The 23,127-nt window shown below is 43.6% G+C and overlaps 1 protein-coding gene across 7 annotated transcripts in view; it reads right to left on the bottom strand.

Annotated features, from left to right (window-relative positions):
• Positions 1-23,127, bottom strand: part of MITF (melanocyte inducing transcription factor) — a 166,580-nt gene that overhangs the window by 103,662 nt on the left and 39,791 nt on the right. Inside the window, exon 1 of one of the 7 annotated variants that reach the window (XM_077821308.1) lies at positions 11,778-11,794. The exons of the other annotated variants lie outside the window; for them this stretch is intronic. The gene's annotated coding sequence lies outside the window, so the exon portion shown is untranslated. Of the gene's footprint in view, positions 1-11,777; positions 11,795-23,127 lie in introns of those variants that run through there. 7 annotated transcript variants of the gene reach the window in all.

Below are 23,127 nucleotides of genomic sequence, written 5' to 3'. Positions count from 1 at the left end.
TATGACAGGCAGTCACTCACATGGCCCAACCTTCAGGCATCATGCTAAATATTCTTATTTACTCCCTGTAATTAAGCTTGTCTCTAGAAGTATTAATCATTTTTAGAGACTCACGGGTCTGGCCTTCTTTACCACTATTCAAAACCTATTAGCGGAACTCTGTCAACTATGTTAAAGCCTTGTATCAAATCTCTACATAGCTAAAAACCATCAAAACCCATATTTCGTCAAGGTAGCCAGAATAAAACGGTTGGCCTATAGGCACATTTTGTCCAAGTCACAAGCATACCTAGTGCAGAACATTGCTCAAGGGAGAAACCTTCATTATAAACATTTTATTTACAAATTATCAAACCCAACCTAGCTCTAAAGGTCTGGTAAGTAACTGAAAAGTTCTTTTAAGCAAAAGTGAGTTTCCAAAGTACCTGGACAGGAATCCAGCCCTTCCTTCTCAAATACACTAGTTCTGTAGCATACTAGTTAAAAAGAGGGAATTGTGCCTACCTGTTATGTTGGAACAGTGCTCAACCACAAAATTGTTTACCAGTTTCAAGGAAATGAAGTAGTTGGAAAAAGCAGAATGGGACACCTCTTTTGCAAGAAGACTCTGCTGGTGACAAGTAATTCCAATTTAAGAACACCCTGCATGGCACAGCATATTTGTGGTTATTTATCATTAAACAAAACACTAAAATATATTGGTTCCGAACCTCTTTTTCCCAGTCTGCATCACTAACAAATAGCAGATCATTTCTCTTTCATACAAAAAAACCCCCCAAAAACAAACAAACAACCACACCCCGCAGTCCACAACCACAGGTAAAGACCTGCCTCACAGAAACTAAATGCACAGCACATCCAGAATTCTCTACACCTTATGTCAGGTACGTCCGGATTTCCTTCAAGACCTCTTTCCACTCAGCTTCCCAAGAACTCAGTTCAACTCCAGACTGTCGCTCCGTGATCTTTATTTGGCATACCGCAATGCTATGCTGAGTTGATAACACCCAAACGTATGGGATGGATGCAGCGTACATCACAGATCCAAAGTTACACAGAAACCCCTTAGAATCATAGAATATCCTTCCCCCAGTGAGTCCGCTCAGGCGGGGGTTCTGGGGAAGCCAGAGGGTCCTGCCCCCCAACTCCGCAGTCAGACCGGACTCTCAGCCGGCCAGTAAAACAGAGGTTTATTAGATGACAGGAACATGGTCTAAAACAGAGCTTGTAGGTGCAGAGAACAGGACCACTCAGCTGGGTCCATTTTGGGGGGCAGTGAGCCAGACAACCACGTCTGCCCTTCACTCAATGTCCCAGACAGCCCCAAACTGAAACTCCCTCCAGCCCTTCCGCCTCTGGGCTTTGTTCCTTTCCCGGGCCAGGAGGTCACCTGATTCCTTTGTTCTCCAACCCTTTAGCTCTCACCTTGCAGGGGGGATGGGCCCAGGCCATCAGTTGCCAGGAAACAGGGTGTTGGCCATTCTCTGTGTCCAGACCCCTGCACACACCTGCCCTCTAGGGCTCTGCAATGATCATACACCCTTATCCCACCCCCTAGATTCTTAAGAACTGCCTAGGGGACACTGAGGCACCCCCACACTATTCAGAGGAACCATTAAGAACAGCCCCACTTCGTCACACCATCCTTTTTAAGGTCAGGCTTGACAAAGCCCTGGCTGGGATGATTTAGTTGGGGATTGATCCTGCTTTGAGCAGGGGGTTGGACTAGATGACCTCCTTCCTTTATATAAGTCTACACATCATGTTACGTTCACTGTATATTGGATTACATGTTTTGGGATTGGCTTGGTTATTTTGCAGAAACCAGTCCCTGTACAGCACACTCAGTCCATGCACTCTCCATGTCTGACTTTACACTTTACCTCACGTTTACATTCCCGACTTCTCTTGTCCACTGTTATTTTGTTCTTAGTAAATGGTTTTCTGGGTGTTTCCCCTCTTATCTTAGCTAGCTCAGACATTCTGTCTTTTAGTTTACTGACACATTTACTTCTCTTAGCACAAACATCCTGTTTTCAGCCCCCAGATCTAGTTACCTCCCAAATCCCATTTTATAAGAAATTAGGCCTCTCCCATGTTGAATTACTCATGTAGGCCTCGTTTGACAAGGTGTATCTTTCGTTTCATCAAGAGTGCATTCAATGATCTGGAAAACCTATAGCAAACAAGGAAACAAAACAAACCTTTCACCAGAGATGGGGGGGCCTGGAATCTGGGAAGGTAAACCCACGACCAGAGTGACCATCATCAGAACAAATCCCCATTCACAAACCCTGCGAGTTCCTGAGGTCCTTGCTAGAAGTTTTGTCCTTAGCACAGGAGCTCTCAAAGACCATTCAGCCCTCAGTTGTCACTTGTTGCAGGAGTTTTTTTGGAAGAGCCTCAGCCAAACTACACCTGACTTCACTCACCTTGCTTCTGCAGTACAATAATTGTAATCCATTAAGATATGCCCACTTCCTAAAACAGTATCCAAGGCTCAACAGTTCAGTTAGGCCGGTTAGTTTTCTCACCTCTACCCCACCAACTAGGAATGATATTTGGAATATACACATGAGGTGACAGAGCTTCCTTATGAAGAGGTATCACACAGCAATATCAGGTAATGAGATGGTCCCACCCCTTTTATTATCAATTACCTATATTCAACTGCACTGAAATCAATTGAGGAACAAAGGAAAGCTTGGGACAACGTAGGTAAGAACACAGGTCACCAGAACAACATTAATGATTTTTCCATACCCATCTGCCTTGCAGCTAGTTATCACAAGGTTTCCCTGGAAATAGCATCCCATCAGCACCGGCAAGATATTCAGGATAGTCTTACATTGCTGCTGTCCATTCTGTACCTATTCTAGGGTCAAAAGGAGGGTTTATGGTCTTCTCAATAATCAGTCTGCCATCTTTCATGACTTTAAATTCACCTTAAAAACCTATTGCAGAAGATAAATGACTATTCACAGAAGGTGTTGCTTGCTATCCCGTGCGCAGAAAGAAACAAGGAAACAAAAATGTGACACTGGATGAGTATTTTCAGTAGTCTAAGAATATGCTGCAAGTGCTGCAGGGGCTTTTCCAGAACTCCTTTAGATACATGACCAGATATGCCAGATGTTTCTTCATATAGCTAGGAGTAAACATGGAAGAGAGACTGCTAGCAACAGCCATTTCTGCAAAACAAAGCAATTCAGGAGACTGACTTGTATAGAATTACTTTCCTTAGTTAAGAAACATGGGACTGGAGAGAATGCGATCAATTCCTCGTATTTCCTCACAAGTACATTCTCAAATATTTCTTCTAGAAACTGATCACAAACTAGAAACAGAGATGCAAATTTGCACATATGGCTCCATATTTCAGTATATCTAGAGAGATATAGTCAGTACATGTTCAAATGCAGAAGTTAAAATTAAATTAAATACTATACATCACTACTAAGTCATTTTCAGCTTCTCAAAACTTGTGAAGGTATTTGTTTCACAACAAAGGTACTTGCAGCAAAATACAGATCCAAACTTGGGCCTATTCTCAAGAAGGCAGAAAAAGAACGCCCAGTTTTAGAAGGGAAGGTAATGCTGACCAATAAATCTGAACCATTTATTTCAATAAAAATGAGAGCTGAAGCATCCTAGTAGGTGTGGGTCCAGACACAAATCTCCCATCCAAGATATAGCCTATGTATACACAATTTTTTCGAAGTTCGTACATAATACGTTTTTTCTTTATACACAAAAATCTGTTAAAAGCACACTATTTAATTTGCAAAGTCAAGAACTCCAGTTAGGATATGTCAGATGCACAGGTGCCTATATAACCTTAATTCTGACACCTTCTGCATCCGCACGGTGCACTGAATGAGCCAGGAGTCCAGGGGGAAAAAGTGTCATCATGTAATTAAAGCCTGTATTATAAATGTACAAGGGGTTAGAATTAAGGTTTCATGGGTAACCTTAAATTGGGCATTTTAAAATTTTTTCCAAGTATTTAACTTTCCAGTTTAAATGTTCTTTCAATGTAGTTCATCTCCATACACAGAAAACCTGTGTAAGCGACTGCTGCACATCATAAAACTTGGGTTTTTACATTTTTCCTTTTTGGGGGGCTCCAGCAGCCTAGATTTACCTGCCCCTCCCCTCACTCACCAATCTCTGATGTAGCTGCTCCAATAACAACCAGCTTGTACTAGGACATAGGGTTGCCAATTCTGGTTGGATGTACTTCTGGAGGTTTCATCACACGACACAATATTTAATTAAATGTTAATCTTGAATTCCTGAAGACTCCAGGACAATCCTGGAGCCTTGGCAATCCTACTAGGGCAGCATGCTGTCCACGTGAGCATGCGCAGTACAAGCCAAGCAGCAACTCGGGCCATGGGCATGTGACCCAGTGTGCCTCCCCTCCCCCCTGCATACATTACCTCTGGTCAGTTAATGTTTTGGCAAGTTGTCAACACTTTCCTGAGGAATGCAAGCAGGAGAAGGAAAATGATGATTTTCAACCGTTTATAACTCAGCAAATCCTGATTGGAATTTCCTGGGACAAATTAAAGGCATCTCTAGCCTCAGGGCTTTGACCCTGCTAAATTTCAAAGGCCTTCTACAGACAATGGAGGCATTAGGACATCTCAAAAATCTTTTACAGTGGAAACTGTTAGGTGACCTAAATACAGGTGTCACTACCTACTCCCCCTGCAATTCTGATATTGCTACTTAGGGTACTAATTGAGTGTACTTGTGCTAACAGATCACGTGTGTATTTGGTTTTCCATATGTGGACACAAGAATAGGACTGTCTTCCTGGTCTGTGGCAGCTTTAAGGGCGGAAAAGAAAAGATGCAAAGACAAAAATAAGGTCCCCAGCAAAGAGAAATGCTTGGACTCTGAATAAAACTAGACTTAACCAGTGAAGCAGCATAAAGCTGAGTTCTTAAACTTCCTTAGTAACATTAAAGTAATCTATTGATACCCTTAGCAAGTCTATGCTTTAATCATTTGGCTTACAAGATCTGACGTACAAGAGCCAGAACTGCAAGCACATCTAAGGTAATGTCATGTTTATTTTTGTTGATGACTCTAACTTGCATATTCTTGCCTTGTGTATCCTTTAGCATTTTGAAACAAACCATTTCATTCTCCAGCATGTTCTTTTCATGTGTGTATTAAATTACATATTTAGGTTCAAGAGTAGGCTTGACTAGTATGTGTCAGCAGAAGAATGACTGAACAATCCGAGGACAACACAAGGTGAGCACTTCTCAATAGGCTTTCGTCTGACAAGTGTCATTGAACTGTTTTATTACATTAAAAGAACAAGCAATATTTTAATAGTAGTTCAGTGGGTCTTATGTGGAAACTAAAAAGAAGAAAAAATGAACTCACACACACACACACACACTGAATCCCAAAGGTGACTCAGTCTTTAGTTATGTGATTACCCAGCCAGTAGTCACAGCCACTTGAGTGTACAGTCCATGTGGCAATGTCACTCAAAATATGAACTCCTGCAATATATCCATCTTGACAGCGAGTCTTTGCAACACTTCTGAAAAGAGCACTCACCATCTCATTGGATGCTGCTCACCACACCATCAAATAAAGTATAAGCCAAAGAAAAAGATAACTATTGATCTCCTGCTGTTTTAGTGGTATTGCATGTATACAACAGCAACCTAGAGACCCACCAACAAAATTAATAGACTAGACATGGCAGTTTAGCACTCCAAAAAGTTTGGAAATACATGTTTAACTATTGGCAATGTTCACTTTGCTTGCTTGTATGCTGCAGTCTTTAGTTATCCTTTAGTTGCCAGACCTGTTATTAAGGCTGCCCAACAGTTTCCACTATAAGACCCTGCTTTCAGTTGTTTATACTTTTGCCAGACATTAACCGTTTGAGCTGAATGGTTTCCATGCCAAGGGTCTGCCTCCAGCTGATTTTTTTTTTTTTTTTGGAAAGTTTCAGTCAACATTTCAGTCATTTCTGAGAATAAGATTAGTGCAAGACAATGTATCTTTCAATTCTCTAGCCATCTTTTCTTTGGAAACCTTTAGTGCCCCTATGCTGTGGAGGAGGGAATTGCAAATGGGCAGAGGTGGCCTTTGTGTCAGGGCTGGGCCTTTTGGCATCCCTGTGAAAATCCACCAAGTTATAAGCCTATGAAAATGCGCAGTAGAGACTTGCTAGATCTTAACAGCTAAAATCTCCCAAGATTCCATCCTCACCAACCATGCCTGAGCCTCTTACAGTTCCTGAGGTTGACCAAGCTGTGCATGTACCATCCCCATAGAAAAACTGAGCATGTCCCCTCGAGTCCAGAGCTCCAGGGTGAAGCTGGCTGCTCCAGACCAGGCACTGGAACTGACAGCAGGAAGCCCATCTTACTTGTGCTTTCAGTGTCCCTATTGCTGGCAAACAGATTGCATGGAGAAGGAAGCAGCCCGATTCAAATGCAGAGGGGACAAGAGCCAGACCTACAGCATTGCAGAGGAGGATTAGGATGGAACAAGGTTGGGGGGGGAGGGGCACACAGGGGCAGAGACTGGCGGCTGGCAGAGAGGTGAATCAGGAGACTGTGAACCAGAGGAACAGGGGAAAGGTGTGGAAGAGAGGAAATATCTGACAAGGAGCTCAAGTGTGGGGTAGAATGAAGCTGGCTGGGAAAAGACTGAAGACAAGGAACTGGGGGAAGATGAGGACATGGAGATGGGATGAGAAGCCCAGGATAGGAGATTGGGACTGAGCCAGTGGTAACAAGGAACATGGGTGAGGGTGGGGGAAAGAGACCAAGGAATTGGGGAGAGACCTGGGACTGGCTGGGCAAGCAGTCTGGAGATAAGGGGCCACAGGATACAGTAGAGTGAGGGAGACTGGGAACCCGGTGGGGTGAGATTAGGACTCACTGGACAAGGAGACTGATGAGTAGAGACAGACTAATTAGGTGAAGACAATGGGACTGGGACAAGGAGACTGTGATGCAGTAGAGCACAGACTTGTGACAGAAGACACTGTGCCTATTAGAGCACAGGCACAGTGTCTCATTCCCCTCTAGTGCTAGTCCACACAGCAATAGTAGGTTGTCATCCTCTATCAGTTACTTCATTAGCTCAAGCAGAAGAAGTCTGAGTTTTGGATCTAAAAGGTACCATCCTACTAAGGGCGTCATAAGATGCCAGACAGTGGTATCTATTTTTTCCAGTGTGTTTTTTTTTTTAAACTAGGAAATTACACAAAAAACTACATTAAAAGAACATTACAGTTGCAAACTTCAGCTCACAAAAGTTAAGAAATGTAAGAATGACAATTGCCTGGGCAACCTTAATTTATCCCCATTGCACATATGCAGTATGATACAATCTTTAATTACATGATCATACTTTTTTTCCCCACAGGGCGCCTGTCTCATTATGTGCACCGAATGGACACCACTCACTGAATTAACATCTATTCAGTATTCTGTCCTCTCACTGCTCAATGAGTGGCCCCAGGCCTTACGTACTGCACGCTATTCAAACCATGCTCTGAAGACAGAACTATTAATTTCCTCATAGGATTTTCTATGGTGCTCATCGCTATGGTGTCGGAGTGCTTCACAAAAATTAATGAGTCTAGTCTCACAATACTCCTGTGAGATGAGTGAGCGGAAGTATCTCCATTTTACAAATGGAATTTTAGGCAAAGCAAGCTTAAAGGTCAAGAGTATTCACTAATTTGGGGTGCCAATTCTGAGCCACCTATGACCTGATTTTTCACAGTACACAGTTTATAGCACTTTATATGTTCAAGCACAGCTCCCACCAACTTCAGCTGGAATTGTAAACACCCAGAACTGCTGCAAATCAGACCCTAGAGAACCAAATCAGGCCCCTAAAAAGAAAGGAACACACAACTAGTGACCACCTGTGAAAAGTCTGCCTTAAGTGACTTAGCTAGCATCACAAAGGAATTCTGTGGCAGAGGCAGGGAGGGAATCCATTTCATTCAGCTGACATAACCATGAAACTATCCTCTCTTCCTGCAATCCCCTGCCTTGCTCACTAAGCCCCTTTCAATTTCTGCAACAAATGAGGCAGGGATCCTTACAAACAAAAGTTTCCTTCACTGCACAACCCTAATTCACCCCGAGGCAGGAAAATCCTGAACACTGAATAAGGCCTGTGGGAAAAACAGTATGTCATCATGTAATTGAAGACTCCACAGGCCATCATAATTCTTCTGCATGATCACTGCACCATCTTCAAAGGTTCAGATCTCAGGTCAAAACAAAGCTAAACACCCTGCAGAAGAAGGAAACGATTGCTCCTCGAGGATGGCTAGTTCCATGCCAAAAGACACCTTTCAAGATGGAGCAGTTTTGCCTGTAAAACTGTTCAAAACATGGTCCTTTCATTCACATGGCTCAGCCGTTCCAAAAGAACTCATCTTCAGGCAGAGACCAAGCACTGAACATTTCTGCCCCTAAGTTTACAAGCTGCATACAAGCTACGAGTGACTGCAGCAGCATTCCATTTTTTTTTTTTTTTTTTTTTTTTTGAAGAGTCACTTTGATGCACCAAAACCTCGTGAGCCGGTAATGATACTACAATCAATTATTTTGACTAATTTTTAAGTCTTACCAGAAAATATAAAGCACATAAGCAGAAAGATCGTAATAACAAGCTAACATAGCCTGGCTGGTTTCATGGTCCTTTCCATCAATAGGAAATATTAAAAGGGAGGTACCACAGTCTTTCAGAGCGTAAATAATTAAATTCTGAGTGACATTTCAAAGCATTCTTAAAACGAGCCCAGCTAATGGCTTAGGAAACTGTCGTTGAAGAATTAGTTTCACTCTTGCTAGAATAAAATTGACATTCATGATTTTGAGAAAAGTTCCATTCATGATATGAGCCACATAAAATTGCTACCGGATAGTTCTCGCTGAACTTGTTAACGAAGACATCAGCAAGCAAAAAGAGTTACAGATGGCAGCCATCAAATCCCGCTACACCCCCACTCCACCCATTCTATACCCAGCACAATAATTACTCCATTTTCTTGTGTCTCTCTGGAACAGAACCCATAAATTCAAAACATGAGAGAGAGACACTTCAAGTACCAATTACCTTCTTTAGATACCACATAATGGTGGACTTTCAATAGGTTCACCACTAGAACCCGCAACAGAATTTGTATGTGTTTGCATTACGTAGACTAATTTCTTAGCGGTCTCGGTCACAACTAGGCACAGTCCCTAACTGGAGGGTCTCAAGTCTGTTGCAAGAGGATTCACATGCTTCCAAGTCCACTGGGTCTGGGCACCATTCTCAGCACTTGTATGTAAGGCACACCTTACTTGTATGTAAGGTTCCAGGTTACAACCTTCTCTCTGAGCCCTTCCTTGGGATGTGGGACTCTGCAATCCAGCCACCCCAGGCCCTGGAACCACAGCCTCAGACCTCCCCAGACCCCTAGCTGCTTATACACACTCCTGCAGAGAGTTGAACCTAGGACTTTTAATCTAATCCCTTCAGGGACAACATGGCAGAAAAGTTGGAAACCACAGATTTAGCAAAGTAATTTCTTAACTAGTCTCTTTACTATTAAGCAGCACTGGAGGGTTACTTTGTCTTTGGAGAAACAACAAGGCCTGAGAGACACACAGCACTCATCTGATCTTTCCCCTTCTGAGTGTCTGAGGCATCTCGGCATTTCAGGCTAAGCAAAGGCTCTCCTGCCTTCTCTCTCCTAGCCATTCTACTTTTATGTGGCAATGGTCTGCCCCTCCTCCCCCACTCAGAGAAGCATCCCGTCCCCTTAAATACAGTCTCTCTCCTTTCGCCATGTGCTCAAGTTGAGAAGGTGCAGATCTACCAGCCATGCTAACACGCCTGTGTAGAAAATGCATTGTTCCACGGAGTTGGACAAGCAGTTGAGAGACCTAGTTGATGGTCCTATATTGCTCCATGATAGACCTCCAACCAGGCATCAGGCTCCTTTCTTGGCAAGAGTAACTGTCTGGAATACAACATAGCAAACTTGCCTTGGGCACGGTTAGATGTGTTCAGCATTAGCACAAAATGGAGATTACAATACAAAATGGAGGTCAGGATTTGGTGCAACCATATCCCACCCTGTCAGCGTCTCTAAAATTCCAGATTTCAACATGCTGGAGCCGCAGATTCAAATTCCTACAAGCTCAATTCAGCTCCAAATTCTTACGAGATAGATGAGAATTGTGCATCTTGCATGTGTGGGAGGGGGCCAGGTTATGTTGAATGAAGCCTAAAAAAAGCCAGTGTCCCTTCCACTGTACAGGCATACAAGTGGACGTAAGAGTAAGGATCTGACTGTGTGGCCCTGGTTAACATTACTGCTCCCCCAGCATTTTACTGGGTGCCAGCTGGAGACAAATTTTCACCCACCAGAAGGGGATGGAGGTCAGAGATGCTTCATGTATAAGATTTAAACAGAGGAGATGAAAGGTAACTGGGAGGAGTGTGGAATAAGAGAGAAGTAAGGAAGAAAAAATGGTATTTGTGAAATGAGCAGATGGGTCAGAAGTGATAGGGTGACATCTTGCCCCTGTTCTACTCTGTCTACACAAACTGAAACCTTCAGTTGTTAAACTGCACTGGGGTGGTTATTTATATAAGGTCTTCTCACCACTTGCTGATCCATACACCATACTATTTACAGTCACATTTTCTCCTCAGCTCTCTGCCAAAGGGAGAAGAAGGAAGAGAACTCTCTACCCAGAGATCCTTCCTGGTTCTGGCTCTGCTAGCTAGCCTCTCTCTGCCCTGCACTTCCTGCTTGTCCCTTCTTTCTTATAGCTCCTGCGTTAATGCGACAATTTGCTCATTAGTCCTCCAACACATTCTAATCCACTAATTAAGCTCCATCAGGCCCACCAAGTGAGGAATTAATTGGTGTTTAAGTGACCAGACTGCTCGCTCAGCTATTGATCCCCAGTACTCTGTCACAGATCTCTTTTACCCCACTTCCTTCTCTTCATTTTTTCCTTGATCACAATTTTCCTTCTCTCGAAGAAAGCGGTGGCCTGTTTAACAGGAACACCCCATTTTCAACACTTATAATTCTGAGGTAAAAATCTTTTCAACTTTCTAAAAAAAGATAAGTTTTCCAAGGAGTGGCACCAACATCTTTCCCCTTCCCACAAAGAATTTGGCAGTCTTGTTACTTGCGTGTGCCATAATTGTTTAAAAGGATTATCAATCACAAAAGCCTGGTCTACACGACAAAGTTAGGTCAACATAAATCTCCTTGCGTCAACCTATCTGTGCAGGTGTCTACGCTAAAATGTGTCTCTGGCCAACACAAGCGCCCCATTATAGTGATGCAGTAAAACCATCTCCCTGAACAGCATAGCATCACGGTCAACCTACTGAGGTCAACACAGTGGGCATCTAGACACTCCTTGACCTGTGTCAACTCTAACTGTCCTCCAGCAGCGGTCACACAACACCCCAACGCCTGCGGCAGTGACAGCTCTGGTCACACTTTTAAAGTGCACTGCCTAAAGTCAGAGACCAGAAGTCAAACCCCACCCTGCTTTCAAACTGAGTGTTTCTTAAATGCCTTTTCCCGATTGCACACCTACAAGCTCTCCTTTGTCATGTGCAACTGCCAAACCAACCTCGCCGTCTCCATGAACATAGAGAGCTATTAGATGCGTTCCTGCCTGTAGTGGACAGGAAGTATTAGATCTCCTGAGTCTGTGGGAAGAAGACGTTATGCAAGCAAAGCTACAGACCAGCTGTAGAAAGGTAGGCATCTTCCAGAAGATTCCATGGGGATGCAGGCAAAGGGGTATGACAGGAATTCGCAGCAGTGTTCTGTGAAAGCAAAGGAACTTCATCAGCGATAGGGAACACAGTAACAGATCTGGTTCTGCACCAGAGACCTGGTGCTTCTACAACGTACTACATGCCGTACCTGGCAGAGCCCAAGACAGAGACCCCTGCTGTGAACAGCAAGGAGGAGGTGGAAAGGGGGGGGGGGAGGGGAAAAAGGAGGCAGGTGACTCCAGCCATGCTACGAGTTAGGACCTGTTTGAGACTCCAGAGTCTAGCCAGTCCTGCCAAGCTAGTGCAGATGAGTCTGATAAAAGGGGAAGGAAACTTAAGTGTGTGCATGCATTTTCCTTGCAACATTTAAGTTCAGAGATGGTGCCAGGCCCATCCCAAAGTTAAGACAAACAGGTATAGACTTTACATTGTTTTATTCATACAACGAACAGAGCAAAAAGTATCTGCTTTGCATCCCCCCTATTGGAATAGAGGAGGAAGTGAGGGGCCTACAGAACAGTGCATATGGATGTCCTTTTTATCCTCCTGAAATATTTTGATGAAGCTTTCATGGTCATACTCTGCAATTCTCTCCAAGGTTTCTAGGGATGGCTGCCTTATTTCTTCTTCCATGGTAGGACATGTTCCCATGCCACTCCGAGATGAGCTCAGCTTTCACCATTGGGGTAAACAAGTTAGTAGCATATAGACCCAGGCAATTTCAGGAAGCCAGTAGCAGCTGTGTTCTCTAAGCCTCTGTGACCCTCAGGAGTGAAATATTAGCTAAAACCACGACCACCTATAGAAAAAACAGTGCCAACCTTCAGTACCATTTTCTTATACTCATACCCATAGAATAGGGACACAATTTTTACAGCTTTATGTAACAAATATCTTTCCCTCCTTCATCCATGGCAGGCCACGCTCATCATTGCTGGGGCTGGAGAACAGTGCTGTGCCAAGGCGCTGCAAAGCTGAAGTGTCAATAAGCATTTCTTATTTAGAGAATGTATATGTGAATAAGAAAGGGAGCTCTGAAACATATCTTTCCCTTATGCTGTAAAACCAGTGGTACATCTGTCTGTTTTTATCAGAATGCATAGTGGTAGACGAAGTAAGCAGTTCTTGTAAATGCAGACCAAGCGCCAGAGAATTCATAGATTCAGGTAAACACCCAGCTAGATATATACGTGTAAAGCAAGAACTACACAATTCTTAGCAGCAGCCAAATCTCCAGGCCAGGAGAACACTCCAGCTGACAACACTACTGTGGCTGACCTTTAAAGTGCTTTTTCAAAGTCTCCCTCAACCTCTTAGCTCCATGTTGGGCTCCTGTAACAGCCTGTGTCTGGCTGTTCAGAGTTGGCAGACAGCCGCTCCACCTCTGCCTCCACCCGACTGGCAGCATTTCCCCCTTTGCCTCACAGATATTACGCAGTACACAACAGGCAGCTATAACCATTGGATCTCAGTGAGAAAAATTTCTCAATCTAGTGAGTAAACAAGCTCCAGCATCCCTTCAATCTACCAAAAGCACATTCCAACAGTCATTCTGCATCTGCTGAGCTGGTAGCTGAATCTTTCCTTGGTACTGTTGAGGTGGCCAGCGTTCAGCTCCATAAGCAAGGGTCAGACTGGGTCCCCCAGAATCACTACTGGTATTTCAATATCACCAATGGTAATCTGCCAGTCGGGAAAGAATGTCCCTGCTTGCAGCTTTCTGAGCAGTCCTATGTTCTTAAGGACGCAAGTGTCATGCGCCTTCCCTGATCAGCATCCATTAACACTGGTGAAGCGTACCGAATGATCTATCAATGCTTGCATAACCATAGAAAAGTAGCCCTTTCTATTGATTTACTCTGGTAAGACGGGTTGGTGCCTAAATTGGGATGTGTGCACCATAGGAACGTAACAATAACCATACTGGGTCAGACCAACGATCTATTTAAGACCAGAATCTTGTCTTCCAATAGTGGCTGATGCCAGATGCTTCAGAGGAAATGAACAGAACAGGGCAATTTTGAGTGATCCATTCCATCATCCAGTCCCAGCATCTGGCAGTCAGAGGCTTAGGGACATGGAGAGCACGGGGAGCACTTATTGTCCCACTGTGGTTTGGGAGCTTCATTGCTGCTAAGCCATCCACTATTTTCTACATATTGCCAAGCATCACAGTCCTGTGTAGCAGGAGACAATTAATGGTCTGCGTACTTGCACGACAATGGCCTCCGCCGTGGATTTTCCAAAATGATATCCAACTGATCAATAGCAATCTGGCATTGCACACTTCCTTGAGTGCAATCACCAAAGTTAACGTAGCTCTCATTCTGGTGTCCTGCGCACGAGGGCTGGGATGAGCTCGGCACAGAGATCCAGGAATGTGGCCTTTTGCATCCAAAAGTTCCGCAGCCACTGCTTGTCACCCCAAACCTGCATTAGTGTGATCTCACCAATCCACGTTCGGTTCTTGAACCCAGAAGTGGCACTCCACCATCTACAGCTGCTCTGTGAATGCCACCAACAAACTCGAATAGTTTTTCATTACGTCCCTCCGCAAATTATCTTTGAAGAAATCCTCAGTCCTCAAAGAGATCCCAGTTATTGTGGTACTTCCTAAGCATCTGTAAATATAGGAGAATCATGCATCTTGTATTTGCAATGTTCATGAGAGTAGTGCAGAGCTCTGCAGGCTCCAGATGAGGATGCTTGGCACCCTGGTGCACCATGCTTTACATCAACACAAGCACTCCTGCTGAATACACGCAGTGCCAATGCAAGCAGCCAAGTATGCACACTCCTGAGTGATATACAAAACTTTGTCAGCCATACACCCGCCAATGCAGGGTTACCATATTTGAACATTCAAAAAAACAGGACATTCCACAGGGGTGGGGGGGAAGGGTTTATTTGCTCACGCTCCCCCACCCCAACTCCACCCCTTCCCCGCCCCCACCTCCTCCCTGCCCCATTGGACCCCTTCCCCAAATCCCCGCCCCTGACCCCCCTCATCCCTCCCAGCTGCACGAAACAGCTGTTTTGCAGCGCAAGCACTGGGAGCTAGGGGGGAAAAGCGGGCACTCTCTCAAGTGATCAACATTCACGCTCTTTCTTGAATGATCAACTCTTCTTTGGGGAAAAATAGTGGACATTTTTAGATATTTAAAAATTCCTCCCGGACGGCGATTTAAGAACCAAAAAGCTAGACGTGTCCGGGAAAATACAGACGTATGGTAACCCTAGCCAATCCCACTTGTGTTGACCAAAGTTTGTAACACACATGACCAAAAGCAATTCTGTTCATATGGAGGAAAGTAGCACACTGTAGGTGCCTCCAGCAACTGCTAAATAAGGGATAGCAAGAGCCATTGTCTGTGACATTCATGAGTATTAAAATAAAAGTTGTTGAAGTAAAGCACGTTTACAGTACAACAGGAATAATGGCTCACTATTTTGCTAACGATAAACTCCCAGTGACCTAATTTGTGTTCTTCTAATTGGACCATGTAAATGCATTAAGAACTTTGTAGAGCCAATCTGACATGATTCACGGTGTCAAGTTATTATGTCAATGAATATGGGTTACAGGAAAGACTCTCATATGCCTGCATAGGCAGAGGGTGCCACAAGGGGAAGAAAACCTTAGCCAACCTCAAAGCATCATCACCCCACTGTAGACATGTACATTGTAGGTCTAGCCTGCAAACAGACATATTTCTCACCAGCAAGGTCAGATCAGAACAAAAGATTGCAGCATGCATTCAGAGCACCAGCTAAGGGTGTCACAAACAAGAAAACCCTGAAAACAAAATCATTCGACTCAAGTCAGAATTGTTACTATTGCACTAAAGCATTATTGCAGTTCAACAGCTTCTTCAGTGTATCAGATGCTACCAACCTGAGTTTACGTTACAAACTAATGCTACCTTATTAGATTTTCCTGTTTCTACTGTCACACTAACTGATTTCATGACCACTTTAAGTCCACATTCACTACCCTTCAGCTTTAACAGGGCATCATATCCAGGTATTTTCCCCACACTTTGGATCATGCCCCTAGCAACCTTATCATTTATTTATCCTTTGAAAGCTCTAAAGTGCAATCTTTTTCCTTCCTGACATTTCTTTCCGTTTCCACATGTACGCTGGTTTGCTGCTTTACTGTTTGGCTTAGAGAAAGATAGGGCGCTTTACGAGCTTTACCAAGACACAAAAACAGTCAGGTCACATTCTAGGCCTACCAGTCTTGATGGCTTCTTTTAATTAAATTTAAGAGTAAGTACCACAAAGAGAGCCAATGTGGCACTGGCAATAGTTTTTTGGTGGGCCAGGTCGAGCGTCATGTTCAAATGCATGCTCCAGAAGCACATCAAGAGATGAAGCAGTGTCAGCAGTGCCAGAGAAGATTTTTTACACTGGCTGTATAATCAAGAAAATCCTTGCTGTTATAGAGCAATTAGGCTTTCATCTAAACAGTTATTTTAACCATGGAAACATTAATAGGCTGTTTTTCAGTACACATTACAAAGGTCCAACTCTTAGAAGCCACACAGACTCTGCTTAGTTATGCTTATTGCTTCAGAGGGAAAATAATGAAGCCTTTATTAACGAGAAAGAAAAATTCCATGTAGTTAAGCTGCCGCTTCTAATTCAGTTGGCAAATTTTCCTTTATTGTATCATAGCAACACGGTCAAAGTGAGTCACTATGGTTGGAGTCCTTACCCTCCCCTGATGGAGACGCACAGTGAGTGGCAGCAAAAGCAAAGGTGTATAGTGGGGTTGGCTGCACATTTGGGGCAAGTCACCAACTGAATGATTCCAGATGGACTCCAGGTAAATACGGTGGGGTCCATAGTGTGGGCTGCTAAGTGCAGTGTATCCATTATCTGGCTTGGGGCTGAGCCATACCCATTGCCTGCTAGCTAACAGATCACACCCCCACTTTGGGCTGAGGAACAGCCACCAGCACAGAAGCCAGGCCCACTCCTAATGCTCTCCTGGGGGCAAAGTAAACACTGCGTTTTGTTGCTTGCATAGGTGTTGCATTAAAATAAATATCTTACACCCTGGCCCATTACTACAGAGACATTGAGGGGACAGGGGTCACTTTCCTGCCTCCACAGATGGCAGGGTCTGGCTCTCAGCACTGAGCAAAGGGAAGTCCTCTTCTCTAGTTCCAATACTGCGTGGCAGGAGGAGAAAGAAATGGGTGAGACACATCCGCAGGAAAGAGGGGAGTGGCACAGGGGATGAGAGGAACCTGCCACTCCCCTGCGATATGAGGGGGCGAGTGTGAGAGAGGTGCCGAGTCTGAAGACAGCAGGGAAGGAGGAAAGTGGAATGGAGAGATGAGGTGCCAGAGGGAGGAACAGACCTTGGAGGGAATTTGCGGGGACCATATAAAAGAGTGAGAAAGGGAGTGGGGGGGTCTGCAGCATGAAGGAGGTGGAAGAGAGGTATTAAGGTGTCACTGGAAATGGTCATATTCAATCATACAGCATCACACAAGGGTAAAATGGAGGAGGGTAATGGAAGTGTCAGAGTATGGAGAGTGTGTGTGTGGGGGGTGGCAAGTAGACAATTTCCAGAAGGAAGAGAGAAGCATGAGGGGAAGGAAGAGGGATGAACCGCATGAGAACATGAGGAAGGAGCAGGGAAGAGGAGGAGAGCAGCTCAAGGGTGATCTGTATGGGGGTGGGATGAAGGTTATTCATCAATTCCAAGGCCAGAAGGGACCACTGTGATCTAGTCTGACCTCCTGTTATCACAGGCCAGAGAACTTCCCCCAAAATATTCCAGGGGCAGATCTTTCAGAAAAAAAACCATCCAATTTTGATTTAAAAGTCATCAGTAATGGAGAATCCACCACGACCTTTGGTAAATTGTTCCGATGGTTATTTACTCTCACCATTAAAAAATGTATGCCTTATTTCCAGTCTGAATCCATCTAAGCTTCAACTTCCAGCAACTTGACCCTGTTATATCTTTCTGCGCCAGACTGAAGAGCCCATTATTAAATATTTATTTCCCATATAGATACTTACAGACTTTAAACAAGTTACTCCTTAACCTTCTCTTTGCTAAGCTAAATAGATTGAGCTCCTTGAATCTATCACTATGAAGCAGGTTTTCTAATCATAGACTCAGATTTTAAGGTCAGAAACAACCAGCATGATCATCTAGGCTGACCTCCTACCTATTGCAGGCCACAGAACCTCACCCACCTACTTCAGTAATAGACCCTTAACCTCTGGCTGAGTTACTGAAGTCCTCAAATACATGGATGGTTTAAAGACTACAAGCTACAGAGAATTCTAGTACATTTAAAACTAGTTTAAACCAGTAAGCAACCCATGATGCAGACAAAGGCGAAAAAACCCTAGGGTCTCTACCAATTTGACCCAGGGGAAAATTCCTTCCCAAGCCCACATATGACAATCCTTTAATCATTTCTCATGGCTCTTCTCTGAACCTTCTTCTGAATTGTGAGCACCTGAAGAGGACACCACTGCCAAATATAGAGGTAAAACAGCCTCTACTACTACTCCTGGAGAGTCCCGTTTATGCATCCAAGGATCGCATTAGCCTTTTTGGTCACAGTGTTGCACTGTGAGGTGAAGTTCAGCTCATCGTTCACCACGACCAACAAACGTCTTCAGAGTCACTGCATCCCAGGATAGAGTCCCCCATCCTATAAGTATGGCCAACATTCTTTGCTCCCAGATGTATAGAAGGTGAGAACAGGCAGAAACAGGTCTTAAGGAGAGCTGACAAGTGAAAGACTGAGAGAAAGATAGCGACAGAAAGAAAGAAACCACTGAAGAACAAAGAGAATAAGAACAAAGGAGAAAGGATGGGATGGGTTTAAAAAACAAAACACACGCTAACAAAAAATTTGATGCCACATCTCTTAAAATCCCCCAGTGCACACGGGCTAAATGAGCTTGAGTTTTTTCTCTCAGGCTCAACAGATGGGACTGTGGGGGGGAAAAAGATGAGCTTCTTGGAACACTGGTGTGTGAGGTGGACACAGGAGACTCCCATTCCAGTGCACTGGGGAAGGAGTCACTCTCTTCAGGGGTTATTTGTTTTTGTTGCGTCTCTCCTCCTCCCACAACACCGATGCTGGCTCTTTGGCTGTTAAGACACGTGCACATGCTCACCTAAGAGTTGGTGATGCTCTTTGGAGCCCTAAGGTTTTAGGGTATATTTACTTGTATTAGTATAGACATTTAATTTGCCCACTGGCCAAATAGTCTTAGTACCCGGTAGAATTCATGTTGGGGACAGGATTTCTGTTTTCAATTACCTTAAAATCTGAAGTTCTACTTGACATGTCAAAGTTTGCCCACTATCATCGTTATGTATTTGTACAGCTGTAGCACCTAGGAAACCTAGCGATGGTTCATCACGCTCTACAGACAGCCAAGATGATCTGTATGATGAAGAGCTTTCAGTCTAAAATAACAGGACAAGTTTTCACCTGGTGTAGGCTGGCATAGGTTGATTTATCACAATGGAGCTACACCAGTAGAGAGTTTCACCTAGCATCTGAAGTGGACTGGAGCAAATACTGCTGTACACTCCAATGGCATTAACAGATTGGAAAATACAAAGCTAAGAATTTTTTTTTTTTTGCTTTGTGCTGTTTGGAACACAAAAATTGCCATGCACTTAATGGCTTGTTGAGTGACGAGTTAATCATTATTAGTTGAGGTTTACAATTCAGACTCTTAGCGAGAGACCATTATAAAAACTCTAAGATGCTGAGACATTTGCCAGCTTATTTATAGTGCAAGTTCTATTTGTCTTTGTAATGTTTCCTCTATTGCTGGTCCAGATGCGAACTGAAACTAGTTAAGCAAAAACAGTTCACCCTTAAATGATACAGAGTTTATAATGAGGTACTTCCCAAGAAAACTACACTCACCCTTTCTAACAATTACTCACCTATGATAAAAATAAACATGGATTGTAGTACCCTTAATTTTCTCATCAATCACTATGCATGTTCAGACAGAAGCGTACTGAGGCAGTTGAAATGTTATTAGAAAACCACCACCAAGGAAACTTTATAAGTTCTCCTGACACAGCTGCTCCCATTTATGTATAAAGTGAAGTTACACATTTTCCCCCCCACAGAGATGCAACAGCTAAGTTACGTGGTAGAAGCCATAATTTGGGTCTTATTGCTGCAATATATTTTACTAAAGTTTGCTTTTAGGCTTTATCAACAAAAAGTAAAAAAAAAACCCTCATTTATTACAGATATGAAATGCATATGAGTGTTTAAATGTGTGATGACAACCATCTTGTGTTAAAGGTGAGAAAAGTTTAAGCAATACTTGATTACTAGTGGCTTTTGGTTTTTATAATTGATGCCAGCAAACTAAGACTGATGAAGTACATTCACGTATCCATTAGTATTTTGCTACCTGTCACTGACAGATAATCCCTATTATAATGTTCCTACCCAAAAACAAGGTAAAACTCACTAAAATGAAAATAGATTATCTTTACGTGAAAAGTCACATACAACTACCAGCTTGTATGCAGCTCAGGCCTTTTATACCCTTTTTAATACGTACATACTAATAAAACAATGCTGAAGCAAGTAACTAAATATCAAATATGCATAAGTGCACTTCAGGTTAAATACAAGTACGATTCTGCTCTCAATTACACCAGAGAGAATTTGGAGTAGTTGTGCTGAAATAAGTGGACTTATTCTAGATACTCTCTTACATTAGTGTGTATTTTGCCCAATACATACAGATTGGTTTCTCTTTCAGCACGAGTGGCATATATTCCTGTATTATATATACTAGGACACTTGGTTGTAGAGTGGATGGTCTGGTCACATATGCAGAAGCAAGCACACGCTTATGTAAACAAAGCTGCACAGAAATACTACATAAGTTGTTGGCAGCTTTGGAGCCAGTCAGTACTTATACCTGCCATAGTTCTTGCTCCACAAGACAACGCTGACCAAAGGGAGGCATGACCTAGTAGTCAGATCTTGGGACTGAAAGCCGAAAACTTTCCTTGCATGGATACTTGCTCCCATAGTGCCCTGGGAAAAATCATTTAACATGCCCTTGTCTGGTTTCTCCCCATCTGTACCATATGGATTACAATATGTACTTAAACTTCACAGCATCCATTTGGATCATCGTTGGTAAAGCACTCTGAAAAGAAAAATCATTAAAAAAATATTTTGGAATGGTCAAAGAACAAAAAACGTAACCATGATCAATCAACAGGGCATGTCAATGGACCACAACATTTTCTTGTCTTTCAGGAGGGATCGGACAATAATTACTTAAAATGTTACATGCGGAGTTGTTGCTTACAAAGCATATACACACAAACTAACTGGTCTGCTTAAGATGCTAGTTTGTGCTAGGTAGTCACAGTATTGGTAATGCTGTGATACCAGTGTTTTTAGTCAACAAACTAAGGCGATGGTTACACTATGAACCTCACAGCGGCACAGCTGTGTCGCTCCAAGGTCTCCCGTGTCCCTGCTCTTCGCTGGCAGGAAAGAGCAGCGACACAAGAGAATCGGGGAATCAACTGTGAATCTGAGGCCAGATCTTCAGCCCCTGATCTGGCATCTTTGTGCTATTCCAGCGACACAAAGGAGCAGGAATGCTACCCTAAGTGGGCACCTGGCAATTCTCCTTGGGCAGGGGAGTTCCCGTTGGTGCTCAGTCAGCCAAACCAGGGGCTGAAGCTCTGGCCTCAGATTCACAATTGATTCCCTGATTTGTCAAGCAGAGCATGAATAAAGCCCTTATGTTCTTATGAAGGGAGATCTTTTCTCCTGAAACGGTTCTTTATTCGATATGAACAAGATGCAGACAGGCACACTGTAACGGCTTTGGAGGGAAAAAGAGGGGGTTTTGTCCTAACAGCAACCATAAAGATCTGAATCAGTGGCCTAAGAGGGAGGGAAAAGAGGGAAGTCATGATAGTGAGAAGTGCTTTACTGAAGGAGAGAACAAATAAAGGAAAGTACTTCTGAAGGACAGAGGGATAGGGGCTGCTGAAGGAAGGACAGACAACGAGACAGATGGAGAGGATTGTGAACTGAGGGGACTGCTAGGTTCTGAAGAGGAAGAAGGAAGAGAGGGGACTGTGACGGGAAATGGAAAGGGCAGGACAGGTGCTGAAGGCTGAAAGTAACAAGGCATGTTTCCAGACAGAAAAAACAGGCAGTGGTTAAAAGAGGTTAGAACACCCAGAGGAGCTCGTGCCATGCCCTCAGGCTTTTAGCTAAGGAGAGAGAGATGGTCTCTCTCACATCATTTATTTATCCCTGGAGTACAGGGACCAAAGGATTGATCCCAGAAAAAGAAGGAGTGTGGCGGGGGGGGGGGGGGGGGAAGAGAGAGAGAAATGAGGAGGTTTGCTTTTGGAAGGAAACAAAAGGAAGAAGGGACGGGACAACTCTCCTTTATGTCACTTCTCAATCACTCCTGCTCCTCTCCTGACCTAGACAACCTTATTATTTGCCTAGCCTCCACTTCTGCAAAGCCAGCCTCTCTTCTCCTCCTCTCCTCCAGTTCTAGCATGGAGGAGCACCAGGAGCTCACCTGTGCCAACAAACCTCCCACTGGACACCTCCCCTCCCTGTGTCCTTCAGCCTCCAGGTCCTCTTTCTACCCAGACAACACAACTGCTATTCCTGATTCTTTTGGCCACGTGTAACTAATGCATGTTGTATGCAAAGAGATTTATATTTTTCAAAAAAATCTTTCAGCCAGAAACTACAGCAGAACAGACTTCTCCCTCCTCCTCCCACGCCCATGGCTTTTGATAAGAGCATAGCAGCAGGCGTTCCATGGAGCTGCCTTTTTTGTTTCCACTTCATAAATTGCTTCCCTATGTACCATATCCATGAAATCAAACTATATGGTAGGAATGAGCTTTCTAAATATTTATGACGACATGTTTAAAAAAAAAAAAAGCTGCAAGAGGAATTTATGACTCACCAAGGAATTGCTAATCTAGGACTGCTTCATAAAGTATTAAATTTGTGTCATGTTTCAGAAACAACGTTCAGATTTTAAACAATTATCTTGGACCTACAGCATGTAGGCCAAAAGATCAATATCACTATGTGTCACCACAGTTACTGACAGAACAAAAACAGATAAACAGCCTTCTGTTGGAGATGGAAAATATCGAGTTACCTAGAGAGCTGGATGCTACCCAGGCACTGCTGTTATAAAAAGAGAAGCTAACCTTAAACAGAAAAGGAGTACTTGTGGCACCTTAGAGACTAAACAATAATGCAGTTATTGACAGAAGTA

This window comes from Eretmochelys imbricata, chromosome 7 (genome assembly GCF_965152235.1).
Source record: "Eretmochelys imbricata isolate rEreImb1 chromosome 7, rEreImb1.hap1, whole genome shotgun sequence".
In the NCBI taxonomy this organism is placed as follows: Eukaryota; Metazoa; Chordata; order Testudines; family Cheloniidae; genus Eretmochelys; species Eretmochelys imbricata.
The sequence above is the reverse complement of the archived record's forward strand: the minus strand, read 5'-3'. Positions and strand labels throughout refer to the sequence as shown.